This window comes from Dreissena polymorpha, chromosome 4 (genome assembly GCF_020536995.1).
Source record: "Dreissena polymorpha isolate Duluth1 chromosome 4, UMN_Dpol_1.0, whole genome shotgun sequence".
NCBI lineage: Eukaryota > Metazoa > Mollusca > Bivalvia > Myida > Dreissenidae > Dreissena > Dreissena polymorpha.
In genome coordinates, this window is record NC_068358.1 from 33965269 (window position 1) to 33988496 (window position 23228).

At 35.1% G+C, this 23228-nt stretch overlaps 1 protein-coding gene and 1 long non-coding RNA gene across 9 annotated transcripts in view; one reads left to right on the top strand and one right to left on the bottom strand.

Moving 5' to 3' along the window:
- LOC127875956 (polycystic kidney disease 1-related protein-like) overlaps positions 1–23228 on the bottom strand; it is a 228786-nt gene that overhangs the window by 196773 nt on the left and 8785 nt on the right. The gene's annotated exons all lie outside the window — the stretch shown is intronic.
- LOC127875962 (uncharacterized) lies at positions 8744–9396 on the top strand. Its single transcript, XR_008047530.1, has 2 exons — positions 8744–9075; positions 9289–9396. It is a non-coding gene; the product is annotated as an uncharacterized LOC127875962 (long non-coding RNA).

Below are 23228 nucleotides of genomic sequence, written 5' to 3' on the forward strand. Positions count from 1 at the left end.
CACTTAGATGTTTTAGTCCTGGTAGGTTGGTGTACATATTTCAAATATTTGTTCAATGTATATAGTATGCATGTTGTATTATGCACTCATGGGCTATTAACATATGTTCTGTAGAATGCTAACATGCTTCTTAACATATCTACATAGTTGATTGTCACCAGATTGCCAATGTTCAAGTTCTGTTAATTTGTGATATAGGCCTCCAGACCCTGACACATATGTATTCCAATCCATACCAGACAATGAAGCTATTAACCTACATGTAGGTATCATAACATTAGTGTTTGTTGCTTCTGTCTTTGGACCAAGGGTTTCATGTAAGACAAAAATGATTAAAGCGGTTGAGAGTTTTAATTTTTTTTGTAATTAACCTATATTTACTTTGTTTAAGATTAAATTTAGGAGATATATATTGCTTTGAAGTATTGTTCATATATACATTGTAATATAGTATAATGTAACATTGTTGTGAAGTCAGTTTATCAATAACAATTTTTTTTTGTGTTTAAATAGATCAAACTTTAGTACATTCATACTCATCACTGTCATGAAAATGTGATAGCTGCATTCTATTATATTATTAAGAATACACAAAAAGACATTGCAAAAAAATGCAATTACATAATTCACATTTCTGAACAACATTTAAATACAAAATAAATATCCCTATTTACAATTAAAACTAACAAGGGCGTTGCAACGCCATGCTCTAAAGTTATTGAGTTGCATGCAGGATACCAACAAGCTTAATATCAGATTAATACTATCCATACACAATATCTCCATTTAAATTCAAGCTTTTAAGCAGAAACATTCTTTTTTATTGTTAGTAACCATGTACTTGACCTATAACAAACCTGTAACAAATTCACTCATTTCTGGTCAATCCAAATTGAATATTTTTACCAGATAACCATTTATGTATTTCCAGTTTCAATAACCTTGACCTTATTGGTTCTAAATGTTTTCACAAGCTTGATATGCGTGTAATATACACGAACAAAAAAATCTGTATATACCTCTTTACAATCTGAACAAATTTATAAAAGTGCAAATTAAATACACCAATCAATGTTAACAAAACATGTAATATTTAATAAGCACCATAGACAATCAATTTTCAACTCAAGTATTCAAACAATGATAACAGTAAATTATTCAGAATACGTATGAATTGAACAAATAAGTTACACATACTTTTTTTTATGCATATCATGTATGTTCATTTGATAATTGCAACACCTCTAACAGGCAGTGAAAATGACCAATCACAGTAATATAATAAACATGTATAGACCAAAAAATTTTAAGGTGAACAATTTCAGATACATGTTGTGTAAGATTTTGATTTCATAGTCTTAACTATACATAATTTGAAGAAGAAAAAAATTGTCAGTGGGTCATTAATGGCATCATTAAAAAATTGTAATTTTTATGCCCATGGTAGGGTGGCATATAGCATTTAAACTGTCTGTCCATCCGTCTGTCCGAAAACTTTAACATTGGCAATAACTTTTGCAATATTGAAGATAGCAACTTGATATTTGGCATGCATTTGTATCTACGCGAGCTGCACATTTTCAGTGGTGAATGGTCAAGGTCATTCTTCAAGGTCTAAGATATAAAAAAAACAAATCCAAGGGAAGTAACAAGCTTTAAAGGGAGATAATTTATATTTATCATGTGGCAAGTACAAATCATTTTTACAAGGAAAGTACTGGTAATAATTCCTTTAATTTAGAAAATGATTCGTAATTGTTAACATACAGTTACAGATTTCCATGCATTGAATTGTGTTATCAAGTATCTAATCAAAGTATGATTCTAATTTGTCTTTTGTGACTTTTGTAAGGTTGCCAGCCGGAGTCAATCTGAAACCTGAAAACCATATTTCAGATTGACTCACAATGTCTTCATATGGCTCTGTTTTTCCTTTGGCTGCTTTACACGCCTGGTTGCTGGTGTCCATGCCCCTGTCATGGACCCCTTGTACCACAGGATCTTGTATTCGTCTCTGTCAATGTTTAAGACTCGTGCAACTTGTGGCCATTCATCATGGTAACGCTCCACATCGCAGAGTACCATGTCTCCTTCTTGAATGATTGATTGGGTCGCGACCGCCTTTACCGATCCAATTATGACCTAAATACGCATGAGAAATAATACCAAAATTTTGTTTATGATGAAATCTTATATAAAAAACTAACCTGTACATGTATTTTATATACGTTCATTAATGTTCAATTTCTTAACAAGTTTACTGCAGTATAAGTGGCATTGCTTTCTGTAACTTACAAATGCAACATTTTTATGTAATGATATCTATATTTAATGAGCTAATGGAATGGCATTCACATTTATATTTAGTTGAGTTTCGTTTAATTTTAAGATAATTATTTGAATGAAATGTATTTTTTTAAATCCTATATGACAATATAATTGTTTTTGTGATATTATGCACAAAAAAAATGAAATTAACAGAAAATACATTTTCCATCCAAAACAAGAACAGCTTAAATAATGTAATTTAATGCTTTTTTTATCATTTATTGTTATGGGAATTTTTCACACTTATTGTACTTAGCTTAACAATTATTTTGTTTAATTGTTCTAATCAATATACCTGTGGAATCGGTTTGTCAACGGTTGGAATTTCAATGGTAGCCTCTCCTCTTGTTTGTTGGTTGCACACCTTTTTTTCCTTCAACTCCTGGACAATGTTGAAACAGTCAACCTCAGTATTTTCTGCAATAAATGTTTGAAGTTGTAATTATAGAATATTCTAAAAAACAATTTAGCAATATAACATATAATTATTTCTATTTTGCACCTACAAAGGGAAAAAAAACTCTAATAATATATCTTTAGAAACATATAATTACATGCATTTAAATTATGCTAGTGTTTAAAAATATATTGCTTCAAAGCTGCACAGCAGGGGGAATTGTGTCACGAACACAGCTCTTGTTTAATATATTTTCTGCACATTTCTTAAAAAACTTACATCAATACACGATTTTCTTCGTTAATTCAAACATTCCTGACATACTTGTGTACATATTTCGCTTATATTTTGACGCACGTAGGTAGTACCGCATTACCGCTTCCGAAATGTGTATTCATACTATTGCCTTCGAGGAACTTATCTGATGTTTGACGGAAAGGGACGAAAATGTGCGATTGTGGGTCAAGTTCCCAACAGGTACTACTTTCCCGTTCCCCCAATTTTTTTTTTCCGTACCTAAAATTTTTCGTACCCAATTGTTTTTGGTACCAATTTTTTTTCGTACCAAATTTTATTTTCATCCCCAAATTTTTTTTCCTACCCAAATTTTTTGGTCCAAATTTTTTTGTTCCCAATTTTTTTTTCGTACCTAAATTTGTTTTCGTACCCAAATTTTTTTCGCAAAATGTTTGGACCAAATTTTTTTTCGTACCAACAAACACAATTGTGGTGATTGTGGTGATGTAGATAAACTTAACTTGATGCTTTTATACCCATCCTCTCAAAAGCATCGTCACACCAGTACTGTCAATACTTTGATTAAGTAATGGCTTTAAATATCTTCTTAAAATACCTTTGGATTTTAAATCAGATATTCAAATATTTCTTAAAATAAACATCACAAAACAGTAACAGCATATTGGACAATTTTGTATACATGAGACACTATTTTATGCCCACAAAGTTATGATTATGTGTGAGCTTTGCATGAAAAATTGGTTGAACTATAATGAGCACACTAATAAAAGGAATTGATACAATAAGCTTGATTGATTATTGTATGCTCATGTACTACTTAAATGTACCCCCCTGCAACAGGAGTATGACCAAGTCTTAGTGCTATCAAGTGTATTTTAATTTTGGAACCCTAGGTTATATTGAAGTATTTGTAAGAGTAAACAGGGTACAGTTATAGCCTACAACATGGTATTCTTGCATTACTAAAGGAATAATCATTTGCATCAAAATGCCATGTTGATTTATCGGATAAAAGATTGAATATACTATCACATTTGACAACTGCATTTCAGTATTTTTTTTGTACAAATAAAACCATAAATTTTAATCTAAGTCGCAACAACAACAACAACACCACTGTATTTGTACAATCACCTTAGGTATTTCTGCAGAAAATAGGATAGATAGTACTGAAGTTAAATCAAACAAGAAAAAACAAAGATCTTACATACCATCAAAAGCTACGATCAATTAAGTTTATATCACTTCAAATAACTTGAATTTAAGACACAAAAATAAACAAATATCACTGTAATTTTAATACACTGTTAAATTTGTTTTCTTAAATATAAATTTATTTCTAAACCAAAAGCAGTTTGACAACAATAATTGTGTCTGACCCAAGCATCCGCAAGAAGACCAAAACCAACAAAACTGAACACTAAATGAAGAAGTTGAATAGGAAATTTCATTTGTAAGATTTGTTAGTGGAGTTTGGCTTCAAAATATGTTTTCCATCAATCTTGGACATAAAATACCAAGAATAGATTGATTTTTTTTACAGCTTTAAAAAGAAGGTTTCAAATATTTGTTTTGAAACCAAAGCCAAAGGGCATATTAATGCAATACTGAAAGAATACCATGTTTAAGTTTACCTAAGACGACAAGGGCCAATAGACCAGTTTCACAATATTACCGCTGATGCATTTTTTAGATATCACGTGACGCGTCCAATTTCAGAACGTGGCTGAACGTGAATAGATCTTTGGCGGAGAATATCGATGGTTATAAACCAGTTGAATTCCATTTATTACATTCGCGATTTTTATGAGTATTGATACTGGTAAAAATAACGACAAACATATGCATACATGCATGTGTTGCTTAGTCAATACATTGATGAGGGGTTATAAAATAAACATTCTCACACCTAAGTCATATTTCAAAGCCATAGTATTTAGTACCACTAGTGTATATATTATACGTGTATATACATTTTATTTAATCTTGATTCAAATTCAAGATACCCGTTGTCATCAGAGCACATGTGATCTAAAGAATAAACATTAATTGCTAATTGCACAAAACAAAGATAATTTATACACAAGTCGTATAACACAAATCGTTATTAAATAACTTAAATTCTCAAAGGTATGTTTGTTGGTCTGTAATATTTTTCACGAACGATCGAACGTGTAAAATGTGTGAGAAGTCAATCATAAGAAAAAGCAATAGAAAATGCGAAGCATGTGAACTATTTAAATGTTATGTCATTTACTTTTAATTTTAAGTAATGTTCTTTTACAGTAAAAGACAATTATTGAAGAATTATTTTATACAGGTGAAAAACAACGAACGTGGAGCAAACTGAACAGTCTATGCATGCACCATGATTTCTCTTAAAACGTGATTATGGGTGATATATATATATGTCACTTCATGTCATAAATCTCTTGTGTGTGTGTGTTTATTTTTCGGAAACATTCTTTAACCCCGTTGTGGTCAATAAAAATGCTTGTTTTAATTGTGTTCTTCCATACACTAACGAACAATCTTTATAAGACTATGTTATGACGGAGTTTTATTTCAGCAGTATCCGCTAAATAGGTTTCGTGTTTAGCATAAACGTTTATAAATATTTCAAATGTATTTAAAAGTATTAAGCACTTTATTATGTATCCAATATTCTTACACAAGGAAAATTGTTTCTACGCTAATTTTGACAAGGGGGACATTCATTAATATGTTGTTTTAACTACCCGGACATTCATTAGCACGCTATTTAGACATCCCGGACAATCGTTCCATCATTATTTTGACAGACCGGATATATACTCCTACATAGTTTTAACGCAAAGATTTCTGCAAGGTTTGGCAAATTACAGATCAAAGTGTACGTCAATATATACAAATATATTTTAACGTTATCATTCTCATGATCACGATAAAATCTTACAAAAATATCAAGTATAACACAAAATATGAGAATTTTTTTTAAAACTATTTTCATAATGACACATTTAAAAACGGATAAAATGCCCAGAGTGTCATATTATTTTGATAAAATGTGATAATAATGACCAGGATATCAATTATTCAGGAATCAATCTCTGGGCTGTCCAAATAACAAAGGAACGAATGTCTGGGCTGTCAAAATTATGTAGGAACCATTATCCGCATTGTCAAAATAACGATGGCACGAATGTTCAGGTTGTCAAAAAACATAGGAACGAATGTCTGCCTGTGTGAAAAATAGGCAAGGACGAATGTCCAACATTCACTGTAATATCAATGACCAGGCATCTACCACGGGTGGTTTATGACGCCATGCTGTTATTTAGTTTTTGTCGGCACAGTATCTGATCATAACGAGATAAAGGGATTATCAGGGGTTATTAAACCACAGATGTGTCAATAAACAAGAATAGATAGATCTTTATTCAAACAGGGTGATAAAAAGCTCTAACAAAGCGTGTCAAATGTGTGAAAAAACAAGAAGAAAAACAAGCACTTTAATCAAGACAATTTATTTAATATTTTGACGCTAATAATGTAAAGTACATATTTATAACTTATTCTGACAATGTCATATTGTGTTTTTTAAATTGTTACATCACGAATGTTTAAAAGAGTGACAGGTTGAAATTAGATGCAGCATTGCGCGGGACTATTGGATATTTATACATGTTCAGCCTCGTTCTTGAGTTCTGCGAGTCACGTGACTTTGCGCTCTTATCAATTTTGTCCTATTGTGAAAAGGGTCTATTGAGGCAAACATACAGTCCAACCCCTACTTCCGGTCACCCCTCATCGCCAGTAGCCCCGTGTAGGCGGCCGGTCTGTGCCGCGACCTTCGATAAACACTATATAATGCACCCCTCTTAAGCGGTAACCCCGTTTCTCTGGCCAGTGGCCAGCAATTTTGCATCCCAAATGTTAAATTTCCCCCATATGAGTGGTCTCGCGCGAGTAAGTCAGTCATGTACATTGCCAAAATTACACCGACGCAACGGCGATACAATCGATACTTACTTCCAGTCTGCGGTTTAGGCACTGTAGTACTGAAGCGTGATGTGTGATAAACATTTTGACAGCCAGTTTGCAAATTGCAATTAATTGGCGGCGGATTATCGGGTTAAAAGCAATATGCGACCGTTTGATCTTTTTGTTATCGCATGTGCGAATATCACCTATTATTACTGGAAAAGAGATTCTTTATTTATAATTTATTATTAGTAGTTGTTGAATCATACTATTTCAAGCACACATTATGACAATTATCGGCCAATTAAAAGTTAAAAAGAACAACGAAACATTTAGCGGAAATCAACTGATCTACATGTTCTCTGTGCTACAAAGTTTTTATCCAAAAATCAATACACGCTTGCATGGGTATGACGTGACATTGTACATTGGTGCATAATTTTCGCGCGCTTTTGTCCGGACATAAAGGAAATACATGAGGACTTTTTTGATGCTAGGATTTGTAAATGTCTCGTAAACATAAATCAATCAGGAGTGTGTTTTGGATTACAAACTATGATTCTTATTTGGGAATTTAACAAAACATTTATATTTGTTTTATATTTACAATGATTTCAATATTAATTTTGATAAAACCATTTACGCGGCTAAATAAATGTTTTTATTATGCATGAAAAGCACGATTAACAGTAGGATTACACCTGGTTGCTATTATCAGTCTCTTAAGTAACTGGCAACGATTTTATTGTGGAGGAGATCACTGTCGGGACCAATTCGTGCAGTAGGTATTACAAAGACATAAAACTGCAATTAACCAATTAAATTATCGATTGATAGTGACACGGGTATTCACGCATAACTGATTCACAACTGTTCCCATCTTAAGTGCATTGGGGCCATACAACGCGCATTCTGTAAACAACAAATCATGAGAATGATTCTTTTTCATTGACTTGATTCTGATGAGGATGATATTGATGATGATTAGAAAGATGAATGGAATATTTTTTTTAATTAAAATGTTGTTTTATAGCTGACTTAAGGAAGGAAGAAATAAAATTATTTTAAGTCTATACATTGTTTAGTACATGTACGCATATTTACCATTTTGTTTATACAAAAATTGAACAGTAATGGCCTTCAACTCTTGACTCCCTATGACCCAACCCCCTCTTAAAAGGCCACCCCTCTTAAGCAGCCAATTTGGCTGTTTCCCTTGACTGGCTGCTTAAGAGGGGTTGGACTGTATAGCATCTGAGGCAGCAATTAAAATCAAAGTACTGACAGTACTGTTGTGACGATGCTTTTGAAGAGGATGGATATAAAACATCAATTTAAGTCTATCTATATCACCACAATTGTGTATGTTGATACGAAAATTTGGGTACGAAAATTTTGGGTACGAAAAAAATTTGGTACGAAAAATTTTTGCGTACGAAACATTTTTGGTACGAAAAACAGTTTAGGGGAACGGGGAAGTAGTACCCATGGGTAACTTGACCCATTGAGCGAAACTGGGAGGCGGGTCACATTCTTGTTCATTAAGTATGGCAATACCTTCATGATGATTCTCGAAAGTAGGTATGAGCACATAGCCGGACCATGTGAGCTCAATCGCATGAGCACTTGACTATCCGAGTTCACCCACGAACATATGGATAAGTTAACTAATAGCGAAATGACCTTATACATGTATATCAGTCGTCGAAATTCGCACTAGTCCGACAGAAAAAAACTAGTACTTTTTCTTTCGGGCTTGTGAGAAATCCAATAATACAAGCCCGACGTGCTTGTAAAATTAAGAAAACAGAAAACGTGTTCCACTTTCATTTTCAATAATTGTAAACAAAGTTTTGAGCCGCTTATATCAACTGCCGCTTATGTCTTTAACACATTGCGCACAAGTGCTGCAAAATCAGCCGATAATTGGATTACTGCGCATAAACCGCATATAGTTTTGTGGTTCCCGGATTTCCATTATGTAAAATAAATGTTTTGCATTGTGTTTCGAACACAGTGAGTAATGGCGGAACTGTTGTCATGGAAGTACGTCGCGAGGATGTGGGGGCGAAACTGGGGAAGGGAGAGCCCATGGAAGTTGCTGGCAGGGTTGCGAATGCGAATCTGAGGTAATTGTGATCAACGCATTTGTAATCTGGCTTTTTGTAGAATAACCTGGCACTTAATCGCTTATATATTTTCTGGTGGTTCAGATTTGCTCTCTCTTTTACATGGATATATGGGATACAGTTCCGCTAATGGTTTACCTAAATTTTATGTATATATTTAAAATTGTGATTAGATTGAAATCCATGTGTAAAATTAATTTCTTCCTATTTCAGGATCCGAAAGAGGCTGGCTCAGATGACAAGGAAGCTGACGTGGATGAGGATGAAATTAATAAGAGAGTTGTATTGTTTTCTAAAGATTGAATAAATGAATGCTTCTTTGGATGTTTTATATTATTTTTTCTGCATTTTTAACAAAAATGTGTGGGCTAGTAAAATCTGACTCGGGCTAGTACAAATTCCCATATTACTAGCCCAACCTGCTTGTAGATTTAAATCTGAATTTCAATAACTGGTATATGCTGAAATCTAACAATCGAACGAAATATCAAACATGGTATGTACACTTAGGTGGTTGTGTAATTTCTGTTAGAATATCGTATTCAATATGTATTTTAAATGATTGTGCTCGCACTTGAGTTTGTTGCCTTGTTTGAGTCTATACTCGCCTAGGCTGCACCCAGTCTGTGTATTTGTGTTTTTCCAAGGTAATGAGTTACCTCCGCGCTGAGGCTGCATAATGTTGGGACCCGGAGTGTGTCCAGCACTCCTACCTAATAATATAAGATTGACGACAGTTGGGACGAATTTTGAATGATAGCTGCAATTTCCAGCTATTTGTTTTGTACTGAAATACTTTTTAATTTTTTATATGGTCAAATGCTGCGGGGGGGGGGGGGGGGGGGGGGGGGGGGGGGGGGGATGTGATTATCCGGAAAAAAAACCTGTCCGGAATGGTGACCACAAAACAGACGAAATATAACATTGCGCCGGGAGCGGGAATCGAACCGGTGTCGTAAAGGTGAAAAAGCGAACGTCCTTACCACTGCGCTAGCGGGACGCACAATTACGCAAAGAAATGTTGTTATATCTATATATATCATAGCAGTGCAGCGTTTACAATTAGCAGGTTCGAAATTGTTTGCATTCTTTTGTTTTGTGATCACGTAAAAAGTTAATATTACATGTTTTTATTCGCAATTTATTGACTAAATCGAGAACAAATATCAAACAAAATAGAGAAAATATATAGTTGTTTCATTGGTCCATAAAAATAAAATGGATGTAAAATTACTAATTTTAAATTAACGTTCTGATACACTTATTGAATCTGTTTCCCCAGGATATGCTGTTCTATTAATATTTACCTTTATCAACACGAACGACAACTCTGCTAGGAGAATGTTATCAATGAAAATCAACGAGCAATCTCCTACGCAGTGGCGAATGCCAAGGGAAGTAACTGAAAAATCAAGTTATCTCAATCGGACTGGCTCGGTCTTTTACATAGGTCTCCATTGTGAAGAATTTTTTTACTGGTTATCAAACCTTAGACGACGCTGTTCCAGCATCGTCAAAAAGGACACAAGTTTGCATCTGCTTAAAGAGTTGTGCAAACAGCCGTACTTTGGGGTACTTTTCAGTAAATTGTCTCTACCTCCAGGTACCTTGTAGTATATTTTAGAGTACTGGTGGCCGGGTACTTTTTAAGTTGTACCTTAGCAAGCAACGACAACATGCATATACGTACCTTGAGAAAAAAAAAATTCACTATTGTGTGGCATATTGTACTTAATATTCTTGCATAACATGTTTTTCTCTGTTAAAAAAATGCAAAGATTCACCTCATTTTGCAGTGTTTTTATGGCAATTTTGGGGCCGATATTCCCCTCAAGAAAGAGTTTATATTTTCCCCAATTTTGTAGAATAAATCCCCTCCAGAAGTTAAAAAAAAACAAGAGGGCCATGATGGCCCTGAATCGCTCATCTGACTCATTAAGATCAGATGAAAACTATGACCTCTATTGTCTACACAATGTTTTTCTATGATTTGACCTAGTGACCTAGTTCCTGACTCTAGATGACCCAAATACAATCCCAATCCAGATTTCATCAAGATAAACATTCTGACCACAGTTCATAAATATTGGATGAAAACTGTGACCTCTATTGTCAACACAAGGTTTTTCTATTTATTTGACCTAGATTTTTACCCCCAGATGACCCAAATACAATCCCACCCAGATTTCATCAAGAATTCTGACCAAATTTCATAAAGGTTGGATGAAAACTGTGATCTCTAATGTCTACACAAGGTTTTTCTATTATTTGACCTAGTGACCTAGTTTTTGACCCCAGATGACCCAAATAAAATCCCAACCCAGATTTTATCAAGATAAACATTCTGACCAAATTTCATAAAGATTGGATGAAAACTGTGACCTCTATTGTCTACAGAAGGTTGTTCTATTATTTGACCTAGTGACCTTGTTTTTGACCCCAGATGACCCAAATACAATCCCAAACCGGATTTCATCAAGATAAACATTTTGACCAAATTTCATCAAGATTGGATGCAAACTGTGACCTCTACTGTCTACACAAACAAATTGTTGACGGACGGACGCACGGACACACGCAGGCACGCACAACGGACGCCGGACATCACACGATCACATAAGCTCACCGTGTCACTTCATGACAGGTGACCTAAAAATATGTGTCGGAGATAAACATGAACAGTTGTGGTTAAAATCCCATAGAAACAAGGGCTGTTTGTAAAACATGCATGCCCCCCTATATGGGCTATAAGTTGTAGTAGCAGCCATTGTGTGAATACGTTTTTTGTCACTGTGAATGGTGGTGGTGGTGGTGGTGGTGGTGGTGTAGTAGTAGTAGTAGTAGTAGTAGTAGTAGTAGTAGTAGTAGTAGTAGTAGTAGTAGTAGTAGTAGTAGTAGTAGTAGTAATAGTAGTTGTAGTTGTAGTAGTAGTAGTAGTAGTAGTAGTAGTAGTAGTAGTAGAAGTAGTAGTAGTAGTAGTAGTAGAAGTAGTAGTAGAAGTAGTAGTAGTATTAGTAGTAGTAGTAGTAGTGCTAGTAGTAGTAGTAGTAGTAGTAGTAGTAGTGGTAAAAGTAGTAGTAGTAGTGGCAGTAGTAGTAGAACTAGTAATAGTAGACGTGGTGGTGGTGGTGGTGGTGGTGGTGGTGGTGGTGGTGGTGGTGGTGGTGGTGGTGGTGGTGGTGGTGGTGGTGGTGGTGGTGGTGGTGGTGATGGTGGTGGTAGTAGTACTAGTAGTAGTAGTACTAGTAGTACTAGTAGTAGTAGTAGTAGTAGTAGTAGTAGTAGTAGTAGTAGTAGTAGTAGTAGTAGTAGTAGTGGTAGTAGTAGTAGAAGTAGTAGTAGTAGAAGTAGTAGTAGAAGTAGTAGTAGAAGTAGTAGTAGTAGTAGTAGTAGTAGTAGTAGTAGTAGTAGTAGTAGCAGTAGCAGTAGCAGTAGCAGCATTACAAGACCAATACTTAAGAATGATCAAATGGGAAAAGGTAACATAGCACCAGCAGTAAATATGGGGCTCATTTACAGGTCAGATTTGGAATCTCTGCTGTAAAATGAGATTTTGAATGAATTAAAGGGAGGCAAATCTGTAATCAAAAGAACATGCATAAACCGTAGTTGTTTCCCTTGTTTGAACCATGCTAAATCCTTACAAGTTTGGAAAGAATTGGATAAAAAATTTGGACTTTATTGCATAAACACCATTTTCTCAATTCAAGGGGAGGTAATTCTGTACTTCATGGACCAATAATGCTCATTTTTTGTAGGGTTCGTGTCCTCATTGATATAAAGACACTGTGCAAATTTGGAAAGGATCGGACAAAAAATGTGGAAGATTTTTGAAAGTTTTCACAAAATAGGCAAAAACGAATAAACATGCAAAGTTCAACGAGCTCCTGCGGCCATGTTTTTTGACGAATCAAATTTCTTTGAACAACTTTTTCAGGGGAGCCCTCAAAGGTCATCCCTGTGAAATTTTTTGAAAATCTGATGAGCGGTTTCTGACAAGAAGATTTTTTAAGGTTTTTACCATATATGGTCATGGCGGCCATCTTGGTTATGTGATCAAATTTTTTTTAACAATTCTTTTGTCCCATGACCTAGGGATGCTCCACATGAAATTTAGTTGAAATTGGCTCAATGGTTTAGTAGAAGAAGATGTTTACAAATTATTTTCAGACGGACGGACGGACGGACGCCGGACGCTGAGTGATCACAATAGCTCACCTCGAGCTATCGCTCAGGTGAGCTAAAAATTATAGAAAGAACTGTCTAATGATAAATATATCTAAAATTTATTTCATAAACTACTAACAAAATATAACTATAATAAATATGATTTTGAATTATTATAAAGAGTTATATTAAATTTGTTTTTCCCAAATCAGTAGACTTTTCACATGAATTGCATTTTTTCCCTAAATGGCCAGGAAAAGGCCTGATGTATCTATATTGTGTCAATATTTGTTGATAAAAACATTCCAATTTGGTCCATTTTATTTATGAAAAATGCTCAAATTTGCCATTTTATCGATTTAAAAAATCCCAATTAGACTCAAAATGGCTAGGAAAACTGAGACTGTGCATGAAGGCTGAACTGTCTGAAACTAATGTTGAAACAAGAGTTCCGCGGTCGTAGATGACCGCATTGAAGCCGGATTTTTGATTTAAATGACAGGAAAGTACCTTTCGTGTTTTTGTCAATGCAATACTTAAATTACTGAAATATTGTTCAAAGGTCAAAATGAAATGTAAGTACTTTTCAAGGCATGAGCAAACCTTGTGTTATGTTTTGAATGCATATAACAATTTTAACATTTTAACATTGAAGGTCACAGTGACCTTGACCTTCAAATGAATGACTTTGAAATGAGCAGTAGTGATCTTCTAGTACTGGCCAACCTTTATGTCAAGTTTGAAGACTCTAGGTACAAGCATACCAAAGTTATAACATGGAATAAGAACTTTAACATTTTTACCTACCAAAGTTATAAGAACTTTAACATTTTTACATTCAAGGTCACAGTGACCTTGACCTTAGAATGAATGACCTTGAAATGACCAGTGGTCATCTAAGTGTGCTTGCAAACCTTCATGTCAAGTTTGAAGACTCTATGTCCAAGCATACCAAAGTTATAACAATTTTAACATTTTAACATTTAAGGTCACAGTGACCTTGACCTTCAAATGAATGACATTGAAATGACCAGTGGTCATCTTCTAGTACTGGCCAATCTTTATTTCAAGTTTGAAGACTCTAGGTACAAGCATACCAAAGTTATAACATGAAATAAGAACTTTAACATTTTTACATTCAAGGTCACAGTGACCTTGACCTTCAAATGAATGACCTTGAAATGTCCAGTGGTTACTTACTAGTTCTGGCCAACCTTCATGTCAAGTTTCAAGACTCTAGGTCCAAGCATACCAAAGTTATAACAACTTTAACATTTTTACATTCAAGGTCACAGTGACCTTGACCTTCAAATGAATGACCTTGAAATGTCCAGTGGTTACTTACTAGTTCTGGCCAACCTTCATGTCAAGTTTCAAGACTCTAGGTCCAAGCATACCAAAGTTATAACAACTTTAACATTTTTATATTGAATGTCACAGTGACCTTCACCTTCAAATGAATGACCTTGAAATGACCAGTGGTCATCTGTTAATCCTGGCCAACCTTCATGTCAAGTTTGAAGACTCTAGGTCCAAGCATACCAAAGTTATACCATGAAATAAGAACTTTAACATTTTTACATTCAAGGTCACAGTGACCTTGACCTTCAAATGAATGACCTTGAAATGACCAGTGGTTACTAACTAGTTATGGCCAACCTTCATGTCAAGTTTCAAGACTCTAGGTCCAAGCATACCAAAGTTATAACAACTTTAACATTTTTTATATTGAAGGTCACAGTGACCTTGACCTTCAAATGAATGACCTTGAAATGACCAGTGGTCATCTGTTAATCCTGGCCAACCTTCATGTCAAGTTTGAAGACTCTAGGTCCAAGCATACCAAAGTTATACCATGAAATAAGAACTTTAACATTTTCGAGCACGCCGCCACCCCGCCCGCCCGCCCGCCCCCCCGCCCGCCCGACAACATCAATCTATAAGCCGAGATTTTTTCGAAAAAAATCCGGCTAAAAATCATTGATATATATTTTTTTTAAAGACAGAGACATTCAGCTGTGCATATTACATTCATACATACATGACTGTGTATTCATATAATAAATATCATAACATATATATAAAAGTGAATTTTTAATTTTCCCTTTTACCTAAAAAATGATGCGTTTTTCCCTTTGGACGGATCCCGCCACCAATCCCCAATTGGTGAAAAAAACACTGCATTTTGTTATGCATCCTGTTTCTTCTTCAGGGCCTTTAGTGGGCATAAATGCTTTTGACCAGTAAAGGTTGGGAAACAGAAAGCAAACTGGTTCACTGCAAGTTGTGATAAAATTTACCAGACACATGGAAGGAAAAAAAATGTTATTAAAATAATGCACTAGTCCTGCAGGATGAGCTGCTTACAATTGTCTCTTGTCCTGCAAACACATGCACTCATCCTTAAAATATGTAGGAATCAAAAATTGTAAGGGGCTGATTTGACTTAACAAGATTCTGAAAACTTTCAAGTGAAAAGTAAATAATAAAATGCTATAGTTCTGTCATTTCACTAAAAGCATGCAAAAAATTGACCAAAAAATTAGACTTCAAATACATCATCACGTCATTCTTCCTTAAGGAAAGTAAGGGCTGTTATAATTGATTGATGAATAAAAACTTAACTTTTGGTAAAAAAAATGATGTGCATTTATAAAAAATGTGGAAACTTGTTCTCTTAATTAAAAACAAGTTGTTTACCCTGTATCTACAGCGCTGCGGTTGTTGAGATTGGTCAGTATTGATCTGTAACATGATCAAGTACTGTGATTTACACCTGGCATCATCTCTTTGATGTTGGACAAATTTGATTATTGCGTGTCGCACTACATAAGCCTGAATACAATGTGCACTAAAGGCTCAAACATACGGTATAACAAAATGGATTATTTGTTTTAATCAATTCAATTTTTATCTTTTTGACACTTTAAATCAACTAAGGCCATAAAAAATAAATTCCTGGATTCTCATCCCCGCCCGCCCCTCGAAAATAGCCCGCCGGAACGTTTATATTTAGAAAAAAAAATCCGTTAAAAAATTCGACCCGCAACATACTGAGGTCGAAACAGCTGAATGAGAACGAAAATAGCGAAGTGCAAATCAGCAACTCAGTGTCTCTGAGACGCTTATCGATTTTTAAGGCGCAGATATAGCGCACCAAAGGGGTCGAAACTTTAACTTCTGCTGCTGCAGAAAAAAATACTGCTTGACCAGCATTTATTTTTAGATTATGGCGTCAGCCAATCAGAATCAGATTACACATAGGCATAAATCATGTCACGCTGGAGCAATTGATCAAACATATTGGCATGTTTCTACATTAATTTTAAAGCTTAATTATTATTTTATGAACAACTACAAGAAAAGAATGATAATTTAAGAATAATTGATTAAAACACAGATTATGAAATTGTTTCGTCGTCTGAAATTTAAGTGATTGAGTGAAAACAACAAAAAAATGTTTCTTATTTTGAGGTGTAGAAACGGCATTACAACCGTAAAAGATTGGTACGGTGTGTCAAAATGTTCAGAAACTTAAACTCTCGCGGACCTGTACGATGAGTTCATTTGTGGTTCGTATGATCAAGCCCCATTGAAAGTAGACCTACCTAAAATCGTCTTTGCCTTCGTCGGTTGAAATAAATTAGAATTGACACAGGTGTTACCAGATGTTACAGTAAGTTAAACTGTCGGCTGTCTAGAAAATTGTATTTACTTTATGTGTGGTCTCATTTGGCTGTGTGAGTTGGTCCAAAGTGTGATTCCTTTTCTGTTGATCCTGAAGAACTGCTGCTAAGTTGTCTTGAGTTGAGAAATGTTGATTTACACATTGTAGTAAATACACATTGTTTTCATCACACAATATTTCATGTGCTGAAAGAATTTCAAGACATTTGACACTAGAATTATAAGTCTTAATGTTGCTGAATTATACCTAACAAGAAATATCTTTAAAAAAGATATACGGCGTAAATAGTTTAATGAATGAGATCAAGTATAGCGAATGTCTTTTTCTGTGCAGTTCTTAGCTGCATCACACGCAGTACGGGATGTTACGGGGAGTTTTCGCGGCTTATTTTACATTATAACATATTGCTGGTCATAAACCTATAGATACAAAACAGAAAACCAAAAGAAGAATGGAAGTGAAATTTAAACATATGAGTCAACCGGCCACACGAGAAGTATCCGTATTTATAGGCGCGTTCTTCGAACAAACCTGTTTTAGTGGTTTGTCGGGCATTGCTATTTGATTCGATTATTAACAGTATCAATTATCATCGTGCTAATGCTTAAAGTGATATTATGGGCATTTTGCACTGTTGAATTGAGCTGAAAAGAATTAACAGGTCAAAATAGTTAGTTAAAATGTGGTTACTGATTAATTATCTGCAACTCACCTTGCTACCAGTTGTTTATAAAAATATATTTTATATTCGATATTCTTACGTGACCCACCCAGTCCTGTAAGCTGAAATGATCCGTAAAACAATTTCGTGTCTTTGTGTCGTATGAACAAATCTGCACTAAAACTAAATTTAGGTTCAACTCGTAAATGCATGATCAGTTGTCAAACGAAAGTACGGTTGATATTCAAATGCATTATTTTTCTCTTTCTGGTATATTGTTTTAGTATGATGATGCTGCATTAATTAATATAAGTGTATATGAAGTAGAAACATCAAAAATAATCAACGGTGGCGATAGACACCTATAAACTGTTACATGCTTATAATATCACTTTAGTACATTAGGCAATATGGACGAATAATTATTGTTAAATTTATCAACAATAATATTTATCATTGTATTGTTGAAAACACATTAAGAATCTATTATTTACATACCATAATTATATTGCTGAATATCTTCATTTAACATATTTCTGGTCTAAAGAAAATTCCAGGTCACCTAGTTCACGGATAGCGTCTTTATTATATAACGATTATTTTACTGGCCGCCAACTCCGGTGATGACCTGTATATAAACTCTGAATGTCCGCGAATTGACCCGATATACCTCGCGGGTTGAAATGCAATGCTTTAAAGTGAGGCCTCGCTTCCATTGCTCTTTATACTTTTACATGTTGACAGGAATAAGGAAGTAAGTACTAAATATGAGAACATAGCCTTTTAAGTATAAACGCTCTTGCGCTGGTAATACTCTGAAAATAAAAGGTGTACGCACAAACTGTATTGATGTCGAGAATTGAGTGTAAAACTGTTCTATCTATTAAGCCTTTTCATTCGAGATAAAATTGTTTCATACAGTAAAACAGTGTTACAAAGACGCGGATATGTTTCCAATGTTTTGGTGGTATACTCAAATCAGCCAATGGAATAAATGAAGTGTATTCATTCGTACCTAGCCGCGGGAAATTTTATTGGAATTTTATTGGACACTTACAAAGGTCAGGCTAAGGTGAAAAGCTGGCTTAATACAGCTTACGCCGAAAAAAATAACTCAATTTAAGTTGCTGAAACCAAATTGTTTACAAAAAATAACTTCCTGTGCTCCAAATAACTTGCTGTGCTCCAACTAATCAAAAGTGGTTTGCTTTCAAATAGATGGTGCCAGAACCAACCAAAATTCTATAAACACCCCTTTGTTTTGGCTAGATGGAGCACTCAGATAGGGATTAGTGTTTATGATGCTAATTGATCTCTTATCTGATCCTGATCTTATCTGATATTTATGGAATAATACACAGCACACTTAGCATATTACGGTATATTAAATGGTGAATATTTCAATATAACATACTGAATGGTGTTAGGAAATAATAATAATATTATAAATATTATTTAAATTGTCTTTTAAAATGTATGTTAATGGTCAATGCGGTAGACATTTATTGAATTGGGGTTAAATATATCAGTGTAAGAAAGTTCAAATACTTGTTTTTTATGTTGTGGAGATATACCTGTAATTGATTCTGGCAAGCCCACATAATATTTTTGACACTTTCAATATTTTTAATTAGTTACCCGGAATACGGACAAAACCCCTCCCGGATAAAAACCTTCCCGTCATTTTCATCGGGGGCGGACGAAAACCATCACATGAATAAACATGGGCAAACAAAAACCCTCCCATGAAAAAAACAGGGGAGGACAAAAACCCTCCCATGAAAAAACAGAGGCGGACAAAAAACCTCCCGTAAAAGAAATTTAACACTTAGTGTTGCATTCATTAATCCGACGAAATTACCCATTGTGTGTTTTGTGTATTGTGTTTTCAGGGGTGTGAAATTGAAAGAAAATGTTTATCCATTAACTGTAAACATACCGCTTTCTAATGTGCATATATATCCGATAATCCAATATAATAACAACATCAATTAAAAACATAAAATGAGGCCATTTAAAGACAAGTGAATTTAAATTTAGATGGAATGCAATACGATACAGTGCAACGTTTAATCGCGTCATACGCTTATTCATGCAAAAAACGTGCTTTCCGGGAAGTTTCTGAAAACTTTGACGAAAGTAAAATTCTGTTAACAACTAACAATTCGTTAGCATGTAACTAATTTGTCTCAATTACTTATTTAATTTATCTTTGACTGTAACGTTTTCAATTGCATTTTTGCAGACAATATATAAAGCATACTGTATTGTCAAATATGTCAATGATTCGGTTATTGAGGCCCACTAATCAGCTAATCATAACAATTAACTAGTTAATGGCATACAATAATATGTATCAAAATAGCAAACTGTGAATCTGCAACTGCGGACAAAAACCCTTCCGTGAAAGCTCTTAAACACCAACAAATGTAATTGCTTCACATATTGTTGCATTCATTAATCCGCAAAATTTACTAAAAATAGCAAACTGTGAATCTGACACTTCTTTTAGTTTTTAATAAGTTTAATCACAGAATCAATTAAAAGCAATTAAACGCCGACACATGTATTTGCTTCTGCAGGATGCTGGATGGACTGGCGTTTCTCCTGATGAATCTGGTGGCTGACGGCATGAGCGTTCTTTGGGAATTGGCACCAGATGGCATTGACAGCATATAAGATTACTTCGACGCCAACTACGTCAACAGGGCGTTCAGAAGCGTCATGATGGATGGTCGCCTCCGCTTCAGATGCACCCTGCCGCGCTTCCCGCATGATGTACATGAGCCAACAAAACTTGGTGAAGCGCGGACGAATAACGCGTGCGAAAATTGGAACAACGGGTTCAAGTATCTCGTCGGCCATGCAAATCTATCATTGTGGAACGTCATCACATGTCTGCAGAAGGACAACGCCATGGCCGAAGCAGAGGTGTATCGGTACGAACACGGGGAGCCGGTAGAAAAGCGAGTCCGGAAGGGGACCCTTCTTTACCAGAAGAAGATGCAACGCCTATGTGAGGAGGTAGCGTCGGGAAACAAGACGGCACAGGACTTCTTGGCTGCAGTTGGGCACTGCATTCGTATTCACGTTTAGGAGTGTATGTGAACTGTGTAAGATTAAAGCAATTGTGTTTGTTTGTATTCTCAAGTGTCTACAATGTTGGTTTTTGTTTATCAAATGATTATGCTTATTTGTCAATGTTTGTAACATTATACTGTCTAGACTTCAAATATGATACGTGTTATAAATCGAAATAAAGAATGTCTTGGGAAGCTTGTGTCCGCCTCTGTTATTTTTGCGATGATGAATAAAAAAGAAACACGACTTTGATGTTCTTAATGCACTGGCCGGCGCTCAATTTGATATTTTATATATTTTATATACACACTCTACTTGTTATTCATACTAAGTAATCATGAATATCGTAGTTCTTATCATACTAAGTAATAAAACAAATCTTAGTTCAAACATATATAATTGACGTCAAATGGGTGTAAAATAACAACATTTCAATTCGGAAATATTTTAATTAGTCAATATATAGTGTAATGTTACCTACTGAAGTGAAGTCACTATTACAAAAATGAATATCTCCGATAACGGACAACAAAATACAAATGTCGGAAATGACATTCGGAAATGATCAATTTCGGATTAAAAATTCATAAATAATCGTTGATACTTGAAATTCGTGGCTCAGATTTCACGGGAGGGTTTTTGTCCGGTCCTGTTTTTTCATGGGAGGGTTTTTGTCCTCCCCCGTTTTTTTCATGGGAGAGGATTTGTCCGTTCCCATTTATTCATGGGAGGGTTTTCGTCCGGCCCCCATAAAACTGACAGGAGGGGTTTTATCCGGGAGGGGTTTTGTCCGGCATTCTAGTTACCCACAGCCTGATTTAGTTGTACTTTTCCATTTAAAAGCTGCTCTACTGATTCACATATTTTATGAGCAGACAAATTGCAATAATAAAACTATAAACATTATGTGAAGATAAAAAAGAATTCAGTACAATCCTCCTATTAAACACTATATCTCTGTCCTTTAACTTCAGTTATTTGCTATAGTGTTGCTCTTTTTTATGAAGATGCACTAAAACTACTCTTGTACAGAAAGAATATTTTTTTTGCAAATCAGAAGATACACTAATATGCACAAACAAGAGGGCCATGATGGCCCTGAATCGCTCACCTGACTCATTAAGATCAGATGAAAACTATGACCTCTATTGTCTACACAATGTTTTTCTATGATTTGACATAGTGACCTAGTTCCTGACTCTAGATGACCCAAATACAATCCCAATCCAGATTTCATCAAGATAAACATTCTGACCACAGTTCATAAATATTGGATAAAAAATTGTGACCTCTATTGTCAACACAAGGTTTTTCTATTAATTTGACCTAGATTTTTACCCCAGATGACCCAAATACAATCCCACCCAGATTTCATCAAGAATTCTGACCAAATTTCATAAAGGTTGGATGAAAACTGTGATCTCTAATGTCTACACAAGGTTTTTCTATTATTTGACCTAGTGACCTAGTTTTTGACCCCAGATGACCCAAATAAAATACCAACCCAGATTTCATCAAGATAAACATTCTGACCAAATTTCATAAAGATTGGATGAAAACTGTGACCTCTATTGTCTACAGAAGGTTGTTCTATTATTTGACCTAGTGACCTTGTTTTTGACCCCAGATGACCCAAATACAATCCCAAACCGGATTTCATCAAGATAAACATTTTGACCAAATTTCATCAAGATTGGATGAAACTGTGACCTCTACTGTCTACACAAACAAATTGTTTGCGGACGGATGCACGGACACACACAGGCACGCACAACGGACGCCGGACATCACACGATCACATAAGCTCACCGTGTCACTTCACGACAGGTGACCTAAAAATATGTGTCGGAGATAAACATGAACAGTTGTGGTTAAAATCCCATAGAAACAAGGGCTGTTTGTAAAACATGCATGCCCCCCTATATGGGCTATAAGTTGTAGTAGCAGCCATTGTGTGAATACGTTTTTTGTGGTGGTGGTGGTGGTGGTGGTGGTGGTGGCGGCGGCGGTGGCGGCGGCGGCGGCGGTGGTGGTGGTGGTGGTGGTGGTGGTGGTGGTGGTGGTACTAGTAGTAGTAGTAGAAGTAGTAGTAGTAGTAGTAGTAGTAGTAGTAGTAGTAGTAGTAGTAGTAGTAATAGTAGTAGTAGTAGTAGAAGTAGAAGTAGTAGTAGTAGTAGTAGTAGAGGTAGTAGTAGTAGTAGTAGTAGTAGTAGTAGTAGTAGTAGTAGTAGTAGTAGTAGTAGCAGTAGCAGTAGCAGAAGCAGTAGCAGCATTACAAGACCAATACTTAAGAATGATCAAATGGGAAAAGGTAACCTAGCACTGGCATTAAATATGGGGCTCATTTACAGGTCAGATTTAGAATCTCTGCTGTAAAATGAGATTTTGAATGACTTAAAGGGAGGCAAATCTGTAATAAATAAACATGCATAAACCGTAGTTGTTTCCCTTGTTTGAACCATGCTAAATCCTTATAAGTTTGGAAAGAATTGGATGAAAAATTTGGACTTTATTGCATAAACACCATTTTCTCAATTCAAGGGGAGGTAATTCTGT